Source organism: Gopherus evgoodei, chromosome 3, assembly GCF_007399415.2.
Source record: "Gopherus evgoodei ecotype Sinaloan lineage chromosome 3, rGopEvg1_v1.p, whole genome shotgun sequence".
Taxonomy (NCBI): domain Eukaryota; kingdom Metazoa; phylum Chordata; order Testudines; family Testudinidae; genus Gopherus; species Gopherus evgoodei.
Window position 1 is genome coordinate 130369355 of NC_044324.1, and position 19420 is coordinate 130388774.

At 41.5% G+C, this 19420-nt stretch overlaps 1 protein-coding gene across 1 annotated transcript in view; it reads left to right on the top strand.

Moving 5' to 3' along the window:
• The window catches only part of SNX9 (sorting nexin 9), a 98741-nt gene that overhangs the window by 10002 nt on the left and 69319 nt on the right, over positions 1 to 19420 (top strand).

A 19420-nucleotide genomic window follows, 5' to 3' on the forward strand; every position in this document is an offset into this window, starting at 1 on the left:
AGTATTTAGTTCCATTCAATATAGTCCTAGATCTGTATGTGTGACCTTTTTGAAGTTTTATCTCTCACTTCTTTGTCTTCAATTTATTTAATACAAATTTTGCACAACTACTTATTCTTTTTTTCCAAATGATTAAGGCAGAGAGTATACAACTGGAGGGTACAACTGGAGGGTATGATCCAAGGATCCCTTGGTGCCAGTTGACAAAGGAGCGCATAGGGCTTTATAGGAATTGCCTGGATCAGAGATATGCATGATACTTCTCTGAAGGGTGTCGTGTGAGGACTCTACTGAGAGCCCATAGCCCACTGGTCATCATAGTCATTGTGACATATGGAAGGATAATTATCTATACTGAAAATTGTGTTCTTAAGGTCTTGGCAGTAGGGCAGATCTCCAGGAGGTGACATACTCCCTACCTGAAAGGAATATTTCCAAGATAACAGATGCCTATCTCTGTCTTGTCATTTTGCGTATCATTTGCCTCACAGTGTATGCCTATTTGCATGAGCCGTGGGCAAAATAAGAGATTGCGAAATCTGGAAGAAAGGACATCTACAGGATGAAACAAACAATGGGGAGGGGGGTGTGTGTGTGTGTGTGTGTGTGTCCATCCCTGTTTATGAATGAAGACAAAGGATTGTTTTTGTATATCTTGGGATGACAAGCAACACACTGGCTCTTTCACTGCGAAGACACAGACAGCATGTTTGTCTCATGAAAAAAGGTTCACCGCCAAAGTCGCTGTAAAATGCTTCAGGGATTTGCATGAGTAGTACTTGGTTAGACAGGATAGTATCTTGTTAATTAAGTCTAAACTCTAGAAAGCATGTTAGATTTTATTTTACGTTACCATTTGTTTGCTATGCTTTTACTTGACTCTCTGTTCCTTGTTAAATAAACCGAGACTAGATTTCACTATAAACATACTTAAATTCTATATGTTAAGCAGGCGGTGATCTATGGTAGACCTGGTGAGCTCGGGTATACTGTTTCTCTGGAAGGAGCAAATCTGTGAATGCTGAGAGTGTGCAGGGGACTAGTGGCTGTATATTCCAGGTTGAAGCTTGGTGGGTTCCAGGCTTGGAGTGTGCCTATTGCTAACCTGTAGAGTATCAAAACATGCGTTTTCATATAAGAGTAACTGATTTATTAAATAAATGACGTATTTTCTGTAGTTCATGAATTGAACTGATTGTTTCTGTTCACTGTGTCCTTCAGAATTAGCCAGATCTCCTCCTCTCACACCTCATTTTTATTCATAGCTTCGAGAGGAAAACAAGCCTTCCTGCTTTTTCAACTCCCAATTGATTTCTCAATTTTGAATGAACTAGTCTTTGAAATGAACTAGTTCAGTAGATTGAAATGAAGAAAATAGTCTCTGTGCACCTGCAGAAGGAGCTTGCTGCTGTCAAAGGCTAGTTTAGCATTTCAGCAAACACTGTCTCCAGGTACTTAGCCAGGGACTTCCACTAATTCAGTGCGTGAACTGTATTTAAAATTTGGCAGGAAACATGTACTGATTAAAAAGTAATATTGAATTGTTTTTAATTGTTTATAAACTAGGTCTTAATATAGATTGTCCTAATTTAAAAATTAGTTTTAATAGGTTTATTTTTTAAATAAAATATTTAATTTAAATAAAACCCATTAAATTTTTTTTCAGTCAATTTTTTTAATCCACTCAAATTCACAGGTAACCTCCTAGTCAAGCCCTCAGGCTAAACACTTCCAATTATAAATGGCAAAATGTGTGTTGAAGTTGGCTTTTGGAAATTGCTAGTTTGTACCTGATATTCATTACAAGAAAATTAATTGTAGATTAGGTTCAAGTACTCTACCTGCTGTATACTAGAAGCAAGGGTAAACTGAGATTGGTTGCATTATGGTTACAGAAGTCTCCAGTCTTCTCTATTGCCCTTCCAAATAATTTAACAATTTCTTACAACTAGATAACCGCTATCCTTGTATCTGTTTATAGGGATTATCATCAAATACATTGCTATCAGCTTTTTATATATAATGGTACCCTCTACCACACTTAAAATTCTGGTATCTCAACAAATGAGCTTATATCAAGACCTCTCTCTCTAATTAATGTTTGCTAGAAGTTCAGTTTTATGGAGGAATGGAATTTCATCTCCTTTCCTTTTAGTCCTGCAGGCTGGTATATGGAGGTGTTCCTCTCAAAATCATCAAGAGGCTTCCTTGAAGTGGCTGGAGACTAGCTTGTAATCACAAATACAGTTTTACTTCTTGGACAAATATTAACTTTAAAAGTGTCACTGCAGAGCATTTAAAATAAAGTCCTTCTTTAGGCAGTCTGCTACATTAGAGCTGAAGATTAAACTTGTAGAGTTTTTCCAAAGGAAAGTGAAGAAAAATAATTTGCTGTTTTATAACTTAGTCAGTATAGATAAGGCCGTATTTATCATTTTGAAAAGCTGTCAAGTAATTTCCTTTATTTAAAAAGCAGTCCAAATATAGATCTAGTGTCTTGATAATGGAATCTAATTTTAATCGGCAAGATGCCAGTGGCATCAGCTAGGGTCTTAGCGCTGCCTCATACTCTATCAAGGCTGCTTGAAATGTGTGTTTCAGCAGCCATTTTAGAATCTGCATCAGTGCAGGTTAAATTGTTTGAATGCCCCGTGCATTTAAGGGGTTCTTACTAAATTTCTGAAACAATGGTTAGAATAACATTATATATTGGATTCTATGTATATTATATAAAAAAACCTCTGTCTACAACATTTAGACGCAACACACTCTGGAAAAGAGTATTCTCTCATCAGAACCCACAACCTCTCCCCTGTTCCCCCAAAAGCGTGTTCTACTAGCAGGGTAGAATGACTCAAATCTGTTCTCTGGCTTTTTGTCAGTATTATTAGAACTCTTAATATACCTATTGGTATTTAACTATTTAACAACATTTTGTGTTGATTATAATTCACCAGTGGGTGATGGTGAACCAATCAGCAGAATCAAAGATGAATCATAAAGAGGGAAGGCCTGTCAGCTGCTTGCCAAATGACAAACTTAGACACGACTGTAAAGTTATTAGAGTAGCATGAGTTACACATGAATCCATCAATTACAGATGGAAGAAAATATTATTCACATAATAGCATATAAATATTGTGATTTCTATTGCAGGAGTAGTGGTGGAACAGTATATCTGAGTAAATAATACATCAGCACTTTTAAAAATTAATAACTGGTGAAAGTATTTAAAACCTATTTTGAAGGAGCATATAATTTTGATAGTCTTACTGGAAAATAGTTTTTAAAGAAAATACCTAACATTATAGTGACATTAAGTAAAAATTCATCACATTTTTTAAAAAATCACTTTTATTTGTTACTCAGATCACCCTAAAATGTAAATCCATCTTGAAAGATTTCAGTTTAATTAGATTTGCAACTTGTTTTTATGCAAATATTGTTTGTATGTGTTGAACAGATGCAACCATTCTGGTGTATGATCTTGTTGATAAACTGTTGTAGAAGCCATAGATCTCCTTTCCCATACACTCCCTAAAAAAAATATGACAGGTGAATAGCCACTGTGTATGCAGCGGTGTAAATCTTAAGTGTATAAATGTGATGCATTGTTCAGTCAAATTTTGAAAAAGTGTGTTAAACTTTTTATCATTTCCATCCAGCCACACTTCTATCCTCCACCCTGCATCTCATGGGTTAGCTCTGGGAGAGTAACATAGGAAGCTTGATGCTGAAGTTCATCTTCAGTGCTTTCTTCCTCGAGCTGTCTGTCCTCTCTCATTTCAGCTGCTACAACTGTTATGGAATTTTTATTAGCTAACATTTCAACCAGCAGTTCCCCAAACACAGAATTGTTCTCTTTAGAACTCCTTGGGTACTGTTCTCTAGGGGATGTTAGGAGAAGGGGAGGGGCCTTTCTGTCTTCCCTCTTGAATTCTTTCCCTTGCTCTCACCTGTTTTTGTGGGCTTGTCTACACTAGGATATTAAGTCAGCTTTACATTGGCATACAGATGCCACAGTAATTACGTAGCTTGTGCATGTCTACATCTTGCTCCTTGTGTTGGCGGTGCACGTCCTCACCTGGAGCACTTGTATCAATTGTGCTGTCAGTGTGGGGCATTGTGGGAAGGCTACTGAAAGTCAGTAACAGTCAACATAAGCAATGCAGTGTCTACACTGACATTGCGTTGACCTACTACATTGACATTGGCTCTACTCTGCTCATGGAGGTGGAGTTCTGACAGTGTAGCTGGGCAGTTACGTTGGTGGGGAGTGAAATTTAAGTGTAGATTCTTCTATAGTTTGATCAAGGCAGCTTATGTCAACCTATCTAACTCTGTAGTTAGACTGGACCTGTCACTTGTTTTTCTCAGGTTGGTTATGGAAAAGGCCATATGTGTCTGGGTGCAGGAATTTCTTAGTGTTGTCATTTCTTTGTGAAATAGATTCTTGAGGTCTTTTTTTCTATGCTATATTCATTCTAACTGTTCACACTAGCATTCTTCTTTAAATTTCCTAGTGTCATAGCTCCATCAGTAATAGCACCAGTGGGAGAGCCAGTGGGGGGGCATTTTAACCTCCATTTCATCTTGCCCTGCTTAGAGCTGGTCTGGAGGACACAGTGAATAAAACGCTCATGGCTTATCCACATTGTTACCACTGGTGGAGCTTCAGCAATAAGAAATTTGAAGAAAACTGGTAGTGTAGACATCCCTTGTATAAGTTGTAGTTTTATTGACTACAGTAGAGCAATGCCAGTTTGTCACTTGAGGATCCAACCCTAAAAGTTAGCAGTATACTTTTTGGGATAATAGTAGAATCCAAGACTGCAAAGATAGACTGGCTTTTTGCTTATAACCTTCTAGCATTCTATGTGTTTTCCTTAAAACTGATAGTCACTAGACTGTAACAGAGGGGTAGCTGTGTTAGTCTGGATCTGTAAAAGCAGCAAAGAGTCCTGTGGCACCTTATAGACTAACAGACGTTTTGGAGCATGAGCTTTCGTGGGTGAATACCCACTTCGTCAGATGCATGTAGTGGAAATTTCCAGGGGCAGGTGTATATATATATATGCAGGCAAGCTAGAGATAATGAGGTAGTTCAATCAGGGAGGATGTAGCCCTGTTCTAGCAGTTGAGGTGTGAAAACCAAGGGAGGAGAAACTGGTTCTGTAATTGGCAAGCCATTCACAGTCTTTGTTTAATCCTGAGCTGATGGTGTCAAATTTGCAGATGAACTGAAGCTTAGCAGTTTCTCTTTGAAGTCTGGTTCTGAAGTTTTTTTGCTGCAGGATGGCCACCTTAAGGTCTGCTATAGTGTGGCCAGGGAGGCTGAAGTGTTCTCCTACAGGTTTTTGTATATTGCCATTCCTAATATCTGATTTGTGTCAGTTTATCCTTTTCCGTAGTGACTGTCCAGTTTGTCTGATGTACATAGCAGAGGGGCATTGCTGGCATATGATGGCATATATTACATTGGTGGACGTGCAGGTGAATGAACCGGTGATGGTGTGGCTGATCTGGTTAGGTCCTGTGATGGTGTTGCTGGTGTGGATATGTGGGCAGAGTTGGCATCGAGGTTTGTTGCATGGATTGTTTCCTGAGCTAGAGTTACTATGGTGCGGTGTGCAGTTACTGGTGAGAATGTGTTTCAGGTTGGCAGGTTGCCTGTGGGCGAGGAGTGGCCTGCCGCCCAAGGCCTGTGAAAGTGTGGGATCATTGTCCAGGATGGGTTGTAGGTCCCTGATGATGCGTTGGAGAGGTTTTAGCTGGGGACTGTATGTGATGGCCAGTGGAGTCCTGTTGGTTTCTTTCTTGGGTTTGTCTTGCAGTAGGAAGCTTCTGGGTACACGTCTGGCTCTGTTGATCTGTTTCCTTATTTCCTCATGCGGGTATTGTAGTTTAGAGAATGCTTGGTGGAGATTTTGTAGGTGTGGGTCTCTGTCTGAGGGGTTAGAGCAGATGCGGTTGTACTTCAGTGCTTGGCTGTAGACAATGGATCGTGTGATGTGCCCGGGATGGAAGCTGGAGGCATGAAGGTAGGCATAGCGGTCAGTAGGTTTTCGGTATAGGGTGGTGGTAATGTGACCATCACTTATTTGCACCATGGTGTCCAGGAAATGGACCTCCTGTATAGATTGGTCCAGGCTGAGGCTGATGGTGGGGTGGAAGCTGTTGAAATCGTGATGGAATTTTTCCAGAGACTCCTTCCCATGGGTCCAGATGATGAAGATGTCATCAATGTAGCGTAGGTAGAGAAGGGGCGTGAGTGGATGAGAGCTGAGGAAGCGTTGTTCCAGGTCGGCCATAAAAATATTGGCATACTGTGGGGCAATGCGGGTGCCCATAGCTGTGCCACTTATCTGGAGATATATATTGTCATCAAATTTGAAATAGTTGTGTGTGAGGATAAAGGCACAGAGCTCAGCAGCCAGTTGTGCTGTAGCATCATCAGGGATACTGTTCCTGACAGCTTGTATTCCATCTGTGTGTGGGATGTTCGTATAGAGAGCCTCTACATCCATGGTGGCTAGGATGGTGTTTTCTGGAAGGTCACCAATGCATTGTAGTTTCCTCAGGAAATCAGTGGTGTTACGGAGATAGCTGGGAGTGCTGGTGGCATAGGGTCTGAGTAGAGAGTCCACATATCCAGACAGTCTTTCAGTGAGAGCGCCAATTCCCGAGATGATGGGGCATCCAGGATTTCCAGGTTTGTGGATCTTGGGTAGTAGATAGAATAACCCTGGTCGGGGCTCTGAGGGTATGTTGATTTGTTCTGGTGTTAGTGTAGGGAGTGTCCTGAGTAGATGTTGCAGTTTCTTAGTGTATTCCGCAGTGGGATCTGAGGGAAGTGGCCTGTAGAATTTGATGTTGGAGAGTTGTCTGGCAGCCTCCTTTTGGTAGTCAGACCTGTTCATGATGACAACAGCACCTCCTTTATCAGCCTTTTTGATGATAATGGCTGGGTGGTTTCTGAGGCTGTGGATGGCATTGCGTTTTGCACAACTTAGGTTATGAGGCAAGCGATGTTGTTTTTCCACAATTTCTGCCTGTGCACGTCGGCGGAAGCATTCAATGTATAGGTCCAGACTGTCATTTCGACCCTCAGGAAGAGTCCATGTGGAGTTCTTCTTTGTGCTGTTGGTGGGAGGGTACCTGTGTATCAGTGTGCTGTTCAGTGTTGTCCTGAAAGTATTCTTTGAGTCGGAGACGGCGGAAGTAGGCTTCCAGATCGTCGCAGAACTGTATCATGTTGGTGGGAGTGGCAGGGCAGAAAGAGAGTCCCCGAGATAGGACAGACTTTTCTTCTGGGCTGAGTGTATAGTTGGATAGATTGACGATATTGCTGGGTGGGTTGGGGGTACCACGGTTGTGGCCCCATGAGGTAGGTAGGAGTTTAGACAGCTTACCGTCCTTTTTCCTTTGAGGAGAGGTGAAGTGATTAATGTAGATCTCCTGTCTTATTTTAGTGAAGTCCGTTTGTATGGAAGTTTCAAAACCAGTTTCTCCTCCCTTGGTTTTCACACCTCAACTGCTAGAACAGGGCCTCATCCTCCCTGATTGAACTACCTCATTATCTCTAGCTTGCCTGCATATATATACCTGCCCCTGGAAATTTCCACTACAGGCATCTGACAAAGTGGGTATTCACCCATGAAAGCTCATGCTCCAAAACGTCTGTTAGTCTATAAGGTGCCACAGGACTCTTTGCTGCTTTTAAAGTCACGAGACTGATATTTTATAAAAATAAGAATCCCAGCATATTATGTCACATCTTCTGTAGTCTTGCAAACTGCTAACAGTTTTTATACCAAACTATCCACACTCAGATTCCACAATAACTAATGTAATCCCTGAGATACAAAAGTCAAATTCTTCATATTGAGATGTTTTAACAGACATAGTTAACGTATGCTGCACACTTTGTTTAGAAATTTATGGGCAACCAAACTACTACAATTCCTGCTTGATACCAAATGGGGGTCTTACGATAGAATCAGAGAAATGTAGGGTTGGAAGGGACTTTGAAGGGTCATCTAGTCCATCCTCTTGTGCTGAGGCAAGACGAAGCATACCTAAACCTATCTGATAGGTGTTTGTCCAGCCTGTTCTTAAAAACCTCCAATGAGGGGGATTCCACAAGCTCCCTTGGAAACCTGTTCCAGAACTTAATTATATTAACCAATTGTATTTCCTTAGTTAGAATTTTTTTCCTAATATCTAACTTCAATCTCCCTTGCTGCAGATTAAGCTGATGACTTTTTGTGCACCTGGTTTATAGTAAGTTCATCTAGACTATATTTCACTTATTTGCTTATGAGAGTGTCATAAAGGACTGCGTCAAAAGCTTTACTGAAATCAAGATGAATCCCATCTACTGCTGCTCCCCATACACTAGGTCAATAACCAGGCCAAAGAAGGAAACTAGGTTGGTTTGGCCTGATTTATTCTTGACAAATCCATGTTGGCTATTGCTTATTATCCTCTAGGTCAGTGGTGGGCAACCTGCAGCCCATCAGGTAATCCGCTGGCAGGCCACGAGACAGTGTTTACATTGACCATCTGCAGGAACGGCCGCCTGCAGCTCCCAGTGGCCACAGTTCGCTGTTCCAGCATGTCCCTGTGGTCCATGCTAATTCCTGCAGCTCCCATTGGCCGGGAACGGTGAGCTGCAGCCGCTGGGAGCTGCTGGCGGCTGTGTCTGCAGACAGTCAATGTAAACATGGTCTTGTGGCCCGCTAGCAGATTACCCTGATGGGCCACAGGTTGCCCACTATTGCTCTAGGGGCTTACAAATTGATTGTTTAATAATTTTGTTCCTGGAGCTTTCCAGGTATCAGGAGACTGACTGATCTTTAATTCCTCAGATCCTCTTTATTTCCCTTTTTAAAGATAGGTTCTCCTTTCTCCAGTTCTCTGGGATTTCACCTGTACTCCTTTAGTTCTTGAAGATAATGGCTAAAAGGTGCTGAGATTGCATCAAGTAGTTCACTTAAGTACCCTAGGATGAATTTTGTCAGATTCTGCTGCCTTGAATATATCTAATTTAATTAAAAATTTTTTAACCTGTTTTCTCTGTTTTGGCTTGTTCCTTTTCCCATGTTAATATGAACTGGGTTAAGCATCTGGTCACAATTAACTTTTTTTAGTGAGGACTCAAGCAAAATAGGCATTAAACACTTCAGCCTTAATTAATTGCCTTTAACTATTAGCTCCCGTTCCCTGCCAGATAGTGGACTTATACTTTCCTTTGTCTTTCTCTTATTCCTAATGTATTTATAGAACCTCTTCTTACCCTTTTATGTCTCCTGCTGTTCTTTTTATAGCCCTCCTTAGCAATTTGTCCTTGTTTCCACTTTTGTAGGATTTCTTTTTGATTTTCAAGTCATTAAATTGCTCCTGATGGAGCCATTTTGGCCTCTTGCTATTTTTCCTATCTTTCCTTCATATTGGGATAGTTTGCTGTTGTACCTTAAATATTGTCTTTGAGAAACTGCTAGCGCTCCTGAACTTCCTTTTTCCTTAGATTTTCTTGCCGTTGGACCCTACTTACTAATTCTCTTGAGTTTAAAATCCTGTTCCTCTGCGTTCTATTTCTGTTGTTTGTCTTAGAACCACATCTGAATTCTGTGATTTTTTTTCTAAAAACAAGACAACACATTTTGAGAATTTATTGCTTTAATATTTATAAATTCAATTTTAAATAGAAGTAAACACTAACTTTAATTTTTATTTCAATTTAGTTGTATATTAACTGCTCTTTATATGATGCATATACAATGTTGTTTAAGTAATCTTTCTTTTGTAGTGTGACCACAATTTTAAAATTGCTTCTTTACACAGAAATTTAGGTTTTGTAGTAATCTAGTGTAAATGAGGCACTAATTATTTTTAAACATTCCTATGAATGTGGAGATCTTGATTAAGAAAAACATACATAGAATGTAAAGGTTATATACTCTGCTCTTGATGGGAATTTGCTTATTTTTGACTTGCTAATGTGTGTTCTACATGAAACTTGGCGGCAAAAGCTTTTAATGCTCACAAACATTTTCAAAATAATACCGGTGTGATTGGTAGCATACGTATTTTAAGTAGTGAGAACTGCTGTGACAGGTTTCAGGATTCAAAGGTTCGCTTTCCAGTTGGGCTTCTAACGTACTAAGGCTTTGCTGAATTGGGGTTTCAACCTGTTTGACTTTGTTTACCCACTTTAAAAAAAATCACTAACATTTTATAAAATATACAAGTGCCCATCTAGATGGATTCCTATCTGCTTCTCATGGGCATTCTGAAGATGAATGTTTATGAAGTGCTTTGAGATCTTTGTCTGAAAGGTGCTAGGAAAACAAATATAATTTATATTTTTTTAATTTGGGGGTCTGTTAAAGCTCCTCTTCTCTTTTATTTCTGCTCTTTTCTCTTACCTCCTCTATCTAGGAACTGTACAAGATGTTTAGAGACTATAATAAACTCCACCATTGTATAATTCCAAATGAATAAAATAAATTAAGGGGAGAGAGACATAGATGAACTGTTAACATATACACTTCCTAGGCAAAGTTCAGGTTGTCAGTTTTAAAGGCTCCTCTATTACTTGGCCTATTGAAAATTCTTTTCAGGTTATCTGTATATGTAGTAGTATTTGCATTTGTAAATTTATCATTACCTCTAGCACCTGGTTATGTTACTCTTAATTGAATGCAACAAAAATTCCTTGAGAGGGCCAAAGCCTTTTCATTACCCTTCCCTCTAAAAGTTTAAGATGTTTTTCTACAAAATTCCAAAATCTTATCCATGGCCCAGGCCATCTACTACCTTGGGATATGACTTGCAACGAGAGAGTTGAGTCTGTGTGTAAAATCAGAACTAACGAAACTCAGTAACAAGTGACAGAAAAGCTGCTTACAAATTCTTTGGCTCAGCTTTAAGGCTCAGGAGTTCTTCCACTCCACTCAAGAACTGAGTGCCAAAAGGAAGGCCAGCACTGACTGTAGGAATTTCATGACATTCGTGAATTTCATGTCTCAGTTCAAAGTAACTCTAAGGGTATGTCTACGCTGGAAACTTCAAAGTGTAGCTGTGGGAACGCTCCCGCGGCAGCGCTTTGAAGTGCGAGTGTGGTCGCGCGCGAGTGCTAGGACAGCTGTCTCAGTGCTCCTGGTAATCCATGTCCACGAGGGAATTAGCTCTGAATGCTCAGAGCCTGTCTACACTAGTGCTTTAAAGTGCTCAAACTCAACCCCCTTAGCCAGCAAGTTAGAGTGCTATAAAATGTAAATGTAGACAAGCCCTAAGACCATAAACAATCATTGCCATCTCTCCTGGAGGAACTAACAGTTTTCTTGGTGATATCAGTCTTCTGAGCTCTAACAGATGGTTGAAACAGATGAACTCATTTCCTTCCATATGGTCTGGTTTTACTGTGAAATTATTGTTCTACAACATAACTTTAACTACACTCTTGCTGTTCACCTTAGATTAGTGCATACTGTTTTGTAACACCAGAATTTTAAAGGTTGCTCTGATGATTTGGGTAATCTGTACAATCTGTGAATTCTAGTTGATATTAAGAAGCTGTTACTATGATGATTGCTGTTACTATGATGATTGCTGTATCATGGAATGCCTCTAGATCTGTGTATCCACCATTGCTGACCAGTCTTTAAGCAAACCCTTCCTAGACAAGCGAAGGACTTGTTGTTAAGGTCTGTCAGCATGTGAGCAGGTCTTACTTGGGGAGAACAAAAAGTAACTGCATCCTAGGGGAGGCCAGTTTTCTCCAACATTCTTCATTTGGAGGATGTAAAAATCCCAAAATGCAGGACAAAGAAGCCAAGTTATTGAGGTTAGCCTTTAAAAATCGCAGAGTGGGAAGACTGAGGGCTTGTCTACACTAGCAAGTTTCTGCACAGTAAGGCAGCTTTTTACATCTGCAGTTTGAGTGCATACACACTGCCAAGCCACTTTATGCACAGAAACGCCTCAGTTGCAGCGCGGGGAAAAAAAACACCTTGACGAGAGGTGTAAAGGTTTTTGTGCAGAGGCTCCAGAGCTCTATTCCCAGTGTAGACACTTGATTGCTTTCTGCCCTGTAATTGGCCTCCAGAGCTGTCCCATAATGCCTCAAGTGACTGCTTTGCTCATTGTTTTGAACTCAGCTGCCCTGGAGACATGCACCCCTTCCCTTTCAAAGTGCTGTTTCTGAGGGCCTTTGCATGTTGTGCTGATCTGCTCTGGGACATAAAGCAAACCACTAATGTGGAATGTTTGAGCTGTTGAACACTGAGGTAGGGGTGCGTGTGTGCGTGTGTGTGCAAGCAAGTGCGCTGTGCAGAGAGCCCAGGGAGGGAGTCGGGGGCTAATGTCAGGGTTTCCCCCACCTCAGAACTGGTTGCTTCCTGCTGCTGTCTGAACTTACAACACAACATGCTGCCACACTCTGTCTCCCAAAACACTGTCTCTCCTCATTCCATACACACACACTCCCTGTCACACATTATTCCTTCCCTCCGTCTCCCATTGAAAAGCAGCTGGCAATATTGTAGGATGGCCATGGAACAATGGGGTTGGGAAACCTGTGCCATGTGACACTGTGCCTGCTCCATGAGGCATTGCAAACCATTCCCAAAGCACCCTGCAGCCAGTTTCACAGTGGGATAGTTACCACAATGTACTGCTGTCTTTGCCGTAGCAAGAGCTGCTAATGTGGCTGTGCTGCAGTGTCACAAGGAGCACAGTGTGGACATGCAACAGCGGTTTGATTCCAGCATTTTAATAAAAATAGTATAACTTTGTGGTGCAGAAACTTGTCTGTGTAGACATACCCTGTGGGTATGTCTGCACTACAAACCTAAGTCGACCTAATATAGGTTGACTTACAGCCACTGCAGTAAGTACTGTGGTGGTGCATGTCCACACTATCCTCCTTGAGTCAGTGGTGTATGTCCTCACCAGGAACACTTCAACTGACCTAAGAGGGGCAGTGTGGGAAGCTGAGAGCCCAGTGTCTCGGCTCTGCTGGCAGAAGCCTGGCTGCCCCAGAGGCTCCAGGTATCCCGGCTGGCTGGCTGGCTGCCCCTCCCCCCACAGTCCCTTCCCCTGTTCCACACTGAGAGCAGCAGAAGCCACCCAGGACTTTTTGTCCCCCTGTTCACTGACCCATGAAATTGACAAGGTGATCCGGCTCCTGGTAGGGAGCGGGTGGGGAAGGCTGCTCAGGCTTTTTACCCTGGTTCCTAGCAGGGAGCAGGGTCCAGCCACCCAGTTCTCCAGGAGAGCAGGGGACAGCTGGGCTCTGGCTTTCTTGGTAATTTCATGCTGCTTCTGTGAAATTGACAAGCTAGCCAATATACACTGCATTGCCCTAATTATGCAGCCATAAGCCTTAAGCCTCTCATGGAGGTGGAGTTATGTTTGTGTACTAGGGCACTTACATTGGTCGGGAGAAGGCTGTAGTTTAGACACTGACATAAATTATGTTGAGATAAGCTGCCTTATGTTGACCTTACTAGTGTAGACCAGCCCTGAGGGAACCATACAAGAAGTTTGGGCAGGAGAGAGAAAGGGGATGGTCAGCCAAGGTCAGAGGAAGGCTAACCGAGGAGAGAAGACTCCATATTTGAGGAAGAGAACACACATGCTGCAGCAGAAGGGGCCTAGGTAGCTCAAGAGGGCCCTGACCCCAGCACAAAGAATGCTCAGAAAGTGGTGAGGGAACTGAAGCAGAGAAATGTGTGTAGCAGTGGTCCCCAACCTTTTCATCTGATGGGTGCCAGACGAAGGACGATGGCGGCGGTGGAGCATTCGCCAAAATGCTGCCGAATTTCTGCGGTGTTTTGGCGGCAACACCTCTCAATGACGTCTCTTGTTGGTGGCAAGTGGCGTCATTGAGAGGCATCGCTGCTGAAACGCCTGAGAAATTCGGCAGCGTTTCGGCAGATGCTCCGCCGCTGGCCAGGATGCAGGCGCATTTAGATGTGGACACTGCATTGGGGACCCCTGGTCTGTAGTGTTTGTTTTTGTATAGATATGTGTATTTTTCATACTATTAAGAAAAGGACTCTGGTTTTAGAATGCTGTACGAAATCGGATTGTGTGTTACATTAAAGCTGTTCGCATGCTCCTTGAAGAGGTAAACTGTAGGCCCAGAATACCCACATGACTGGAGTTCTGGGAGAGGTTGTGTTTAAGTTATGGGGGAGACTGAGGGATCAGCACTCATTCCAGGGGTTGGGCTGTGTGGTAGCAGCTATCAGGAGAGGGGTGCTAGATAGAAGATCTGCATCCTGAGTGTGCTGAGAGGCCCCATGATAGAAACAGCGCATAGGCTTAAAACATCCAGGGGTTCAGTGGCTGAATCCCCTCACCACAGTCTGATGAGTGGCCCAGAAGGTGCTAGTTTAGGTCTATACATCTTCAATTAAGTCAGTGGTCGTTTTGGGGATTGTTCTTCATTCTCTGCCCCTCAATTGTTAGTCCTTCATTCTTAATCCCTGTTAGACCACTGTAGTGTACTGGGTAGAAAACTAACATACTAACTTAAAATAAATAAATAAAATCCATTTTTACATAGCTTGATGGCAAAAGTCAGGATATGTATGGTGAGCTATTAAGATGGAAGTTATCCAAAATCTTGGCTTTTGGAAACAGTTTGCATAGGTATAAGAAGAGGAAAATAATACTGTAGACTCTGATGAAATGTGTTCTTAACTGTCATGTGAATCATTCTTGTTAAAAGTTCCTTATATTTCTGTGCAAAAGACTTGAAGGTACTTGGAGAACATTTTCTTTTGTACATTTTCTCTCGTTTCACTGCCTGTTAAATCTATAATCCGAGACAAAGGACAGGTGGTCAGAGAGCTTCAGGATGATGTTTGCAAAACTCCTGGATGATTTTCCTGTAATACATTCTAGTAGTTTACTAGCTTGTATTAAAAATTTTAGTGATTTTTTTTTTCTTTTTGAAACATCTAATCATCTTCCCTTAACACTTGTATTAGAACCATAAGCTTTGAGATACTCAGGCTACATACATACAACCATTTATGTTGGGTTGTGAATAAGCCACTCCCCTGAGCGATGTAAGTTACACCGATCTAAGCACAGTTGTGGACAGCGCTATATTGGTGGGAGATCATCTTGTGGGAGCTGGAGTAATTAAGTTGACCAGAGAGCTCTCCCTGTTGGCTTAGAGCATCTGTACTAACAGTGCTACCAGAGAACAAGCTGCAAGCTCTGTAGTGTAGCCGTAGCCTCATATCTGCCCACACATGGGTTGATTTCAGTTATATTTTTACATCTTGCTGCTAATTTGTAACTTTGCAGGAGAAAGTCTGTCTAGATCTAAAATACTTGTGGGTATGTAGAAATCAAAATATGGATTAAAAAGTCATATTACTATGTACAAGCAGAAGATTAATAACTTTTATTTCTGTATAATGGCTTTCATATTGAAGGACCTCAAAATGCTTTACAGGTTAAATATGTTCATATAATTCACACCAATAAAAGACTGAGTGAGCTCACTTACTGCTACATTATAGTTATACCAAGCAAAACTGATGATATTCAGAATTTCTGAAAATAACATCAATTTTGACAGTATGAACCATTTCCTATTGGAAAGTGCAGTTCTGTTGAAATTGAAATACTTTATGAAATAGTTTGGATTTCACAGCAACTTCATTTTGGAGAAATGAAGAAATGTCAGGAAAAATGTTTCCTGCAACATCAAAACATCCCATGTAGACATTTTTTAGAATGAAACAGGGTTTCTTGTTTTGAAATTACTTCGTTTTGAATTTTTAAACGTGTTATAAAATGAAAAAACTCAATCAATAATATTTTGATCAAGCTGAAACAAATTTAAAACATTTTCTGTTGCAGAGAATTTTGAAATTTTTTTGGTTTCGTTCTTATTTTGAAATCTCAAAATGCTTTGCCAAATGGAATTTCTGTCCTCTGTCCAGCTCTATTTGCAGTCTAAGTTAATTCAAGATATAAGAAGTGAATCTAATGATATAAGTTGGGAGGGGGGGAAGGATACCCAGATTGTATGTAAGGAATTTGAAATTTGAAGAAGTTGGTTGAAATAGCCCATAACATGCAGACACCATTTGTTTGTATTGTTGCTCACTCTGATTTTCTCACACATGCACATTGCTAAAAAGCAAGTTGTGTTTTGTGTCTGTTTTGTCAAATTCATTATTAGGGATTTAGAACATAATACACATTCTAAAAATGCTTAATATTGCTCCTATAGCCCTGGCTCAGTATCCCTAGTGGACAGTCACCAGTCTGTTGTATGGAACCCAATGTTTCCACTCCACATGTTCCTAAGGCCATTGGATCTGAGCAGCATCCAGACATAGTCTCTAGTTCTGGCCTCTCAGGTACGCTCTCCGGGGACAGTCTCTGTTTGGCAGCCCTCTGTGAAATGGTGGGACCCTGCATTCTAGCTGCCCTAAGGGTCTGAAGACCAATTGTGAGCCTCCCCAAGTTTCCACAGAAGTTTATATATGCTCTCTCCAGAGCTCCAGCCTCATGGGCACTCTGGTGTATCATTTAACCCTTCGGGGGTACGTGGCAGATAATGTAAGGAACACACAGGTTTTGCAAAGGAACATCTTAAATGCGCTCTCCCTCCTGTTTTGCCCCCTCCTCTCTTCCTAGAAAGCACAAGAGATTTGGAGACCTATGGAAAAACAAAGAACCTATGCAGGCAATTCTTTCCCTCAAGGGTCCTCTTTCCTCTTTGGAGTCCGGTCAGTATCCTTTGGGTGGGGGGCACGTGTGTCTGGCCCTCCATTCCTCCTGCTCTAATTCTCTGGTTCTGGCAATGGTCTGGCCTTCTCTTGCAAGAAAGCCTATCCTTTCTTAAAAGTAGGGTCTGACACCTCTTCCTGTTTCTCTTCCCACCTGAGGATTTTCGACTTTCCCTTCTGATAAAGGGTCATTAGAAGTTAATGGCTGAGCCTGACATCCCAATGGAACAATTAGGGTAAGACTGTTCAATTTGTTGATGGCTCTGTTGCATATTCATGGGAGTTTTAATTCACACTGAAGGTTATACTCAAAAGTGGAGTTCAAAAAATCAAATACGATCCATAAGTTTACATAGACAGATTCCCCAATCTGTCACAATTGCCTACAAGGTATTTTAAGCTGTATTTCTTGTAGTGGGATATACTCCTCATCACTTGTTCTGAGGCCACTGTAATGCCCATAGCATAGACATGGCCTCAAAGAATAGAACGGTCAGTTGAAAGGTGTGTTAACTACTTATGCTAAACAATCTGTTGCGCCTTGCATTTAGCTGTGACAGTTGGGGTAAGTCTATGCTGCATTTAAAAGCCTGTGGCTGGCCCATGTCAGCCTGACCCCCTGCAAGCCCAAGTCAGCTAACGGGCTGTTTTAATTGTGATGTAGGTACTTGGGCTGCAGCCTGAGCTCTGGGACCCTCTCAGGGGTCCTAGAGCCTGGGCTCCAGCTGAAGCCTTGTGAGCCCGATTCAGTGGTATGCATCAGCCGTGGGTTTTAATTGCAGTGTAGACATACCTTCTGAGTATGTTTCCCAGACCTGAAGAACAGCTCTGTGTAAGCTTGGAAGCCTCTTTCTCTCACCAACAGAAGCTGGTCCAGGGACAGATACTGCCTCACTCATCTTGTCTCTGCGTCCAAGTGACAGCTACGGGCTATCATAACAGTTTACAGATAAGTGAACAACGTAAATGTCAATGAGGGAGAGACACTTAGGATAGTACAGGGGGTGATAACTAGGAACAGTGGGTAAAATTAAGGAAAGTTTTTTTTGTTTTTTTCAGTATGAATATCAGGATGGTTTAGTCTCCTAAAGAAAGTCACAGAAGCTCCATCACTTGAAATTTAAAACTAGCTTAAAAATCACTAGGCTAAAAAATGTACACTAGGGAGCAATCCTGCATAGACTTGATGACCTGCTAGATATTCATTCTAGCTAATCTCAACAATTTTGGGTTTAACCTACTAAGCGCTGATTTCTAACTTATTTTATTCTTCTCCACCGTTCTCCTCCCTCCCCCAAAGGAATGGGTTACTTCATACACAACACTAATAGAAATTGTTTATTAGTTAACTACATACTGCATATGATAAATATACGGCTTATGGTTAAATTTTACTGGATTAAAGGGGACTAATTCAGGAATCACTTAATTTTATAGTATGGTCAGCCCTTCTCTGAATCCAATAAAGGTTTGAGTGCCTAGAAGTTCCTGTAACAGTTGAATTGTTACACTTTTTTGTTGGGCATCCCTGAGACCCACTTCCACTCAGTTACCAAAAACGCAGTTTGACTCCGTAATTCATCACTTGGTTACCTTTTATTTGGCATACAGCAACACTACGCCCAAGCTGGCCAGGATCAAACAGGGAGTGAATGCAGGGTACATCACAAATCCAAAACTACACAGCACATCTTTTTTCCTTCTATACATCTGTACTAACAGTTGCATTCATGGCTATACATTGCATCACTTGTATCTAAGTTAGCCTTCCACAACATATGATGATCTGGATGTGCTGAAAGTCTCCATTCATAGGGAAAAATTTTCCTGTAGCGTGTAGTAAGTATCAAATTTGCCCAGAAGGCATGATTTCTTAAGAATGGTGTACTTGATTAAAGGAGAAGAGAGTATTTAATAGCTTGATGTAATGTTCATGTAATGTAGATATGGCATTATGTTCAAATTTGCATGGTTTTTTGTTTTCCCATTTTTTGCTTCTTTTTAAGCGTAACTACTTAAAACATTAGCTTATATTTTATTTTAGGCTTTACAGAAAAATTTCTCTCTGTACTGACACTAACCATGAGAAACTTTAGAGCTAAAATGAATCTTCAAATTGAGGTTGGAAATGAGAGCAAAATCTATGGGGATGCTAGCATGCCTACATAATCACCACAGAGCAATGTGTTACACCAGTATTCTGTGCTGGTGCTCTCTCTCCCTTCCTCTGCTTTCTGTTTGGAGTCACATTATGCAGCCTTAGGGTTTGTCTACATGGTGGGGTAATGTGCTTGATAGGGATGTGATTTCTAAAAGCCCTCCCCCCTTATGGGATCTTAGATCCTGAGTTCCAGACCAAGCCCAAAACTGAGTGAGAGGCAGGCAGGGGGGCTCCGTTTGGAGTGCCTACAGCTAATGTTTGCTTAAAGAGAGAGGCAGTGGCGGGGGGAGGGTGTTGGGGTCCGTTCTGGCGATCTTATGAGAAAAAAAGAAACAGCTGCTGTTTCCTTTCAGTGAATGAAAGAGAGAGGCGAGGGAGGAAGGTTGTTCTGAACTTACAAAACAGAATGCTGACACACTCTCAGCACTCCAAAAACCCACTCTCTCTCCCGCCACGCTCCCTGTCAGACTCCACCCCACCCCCATTTGAT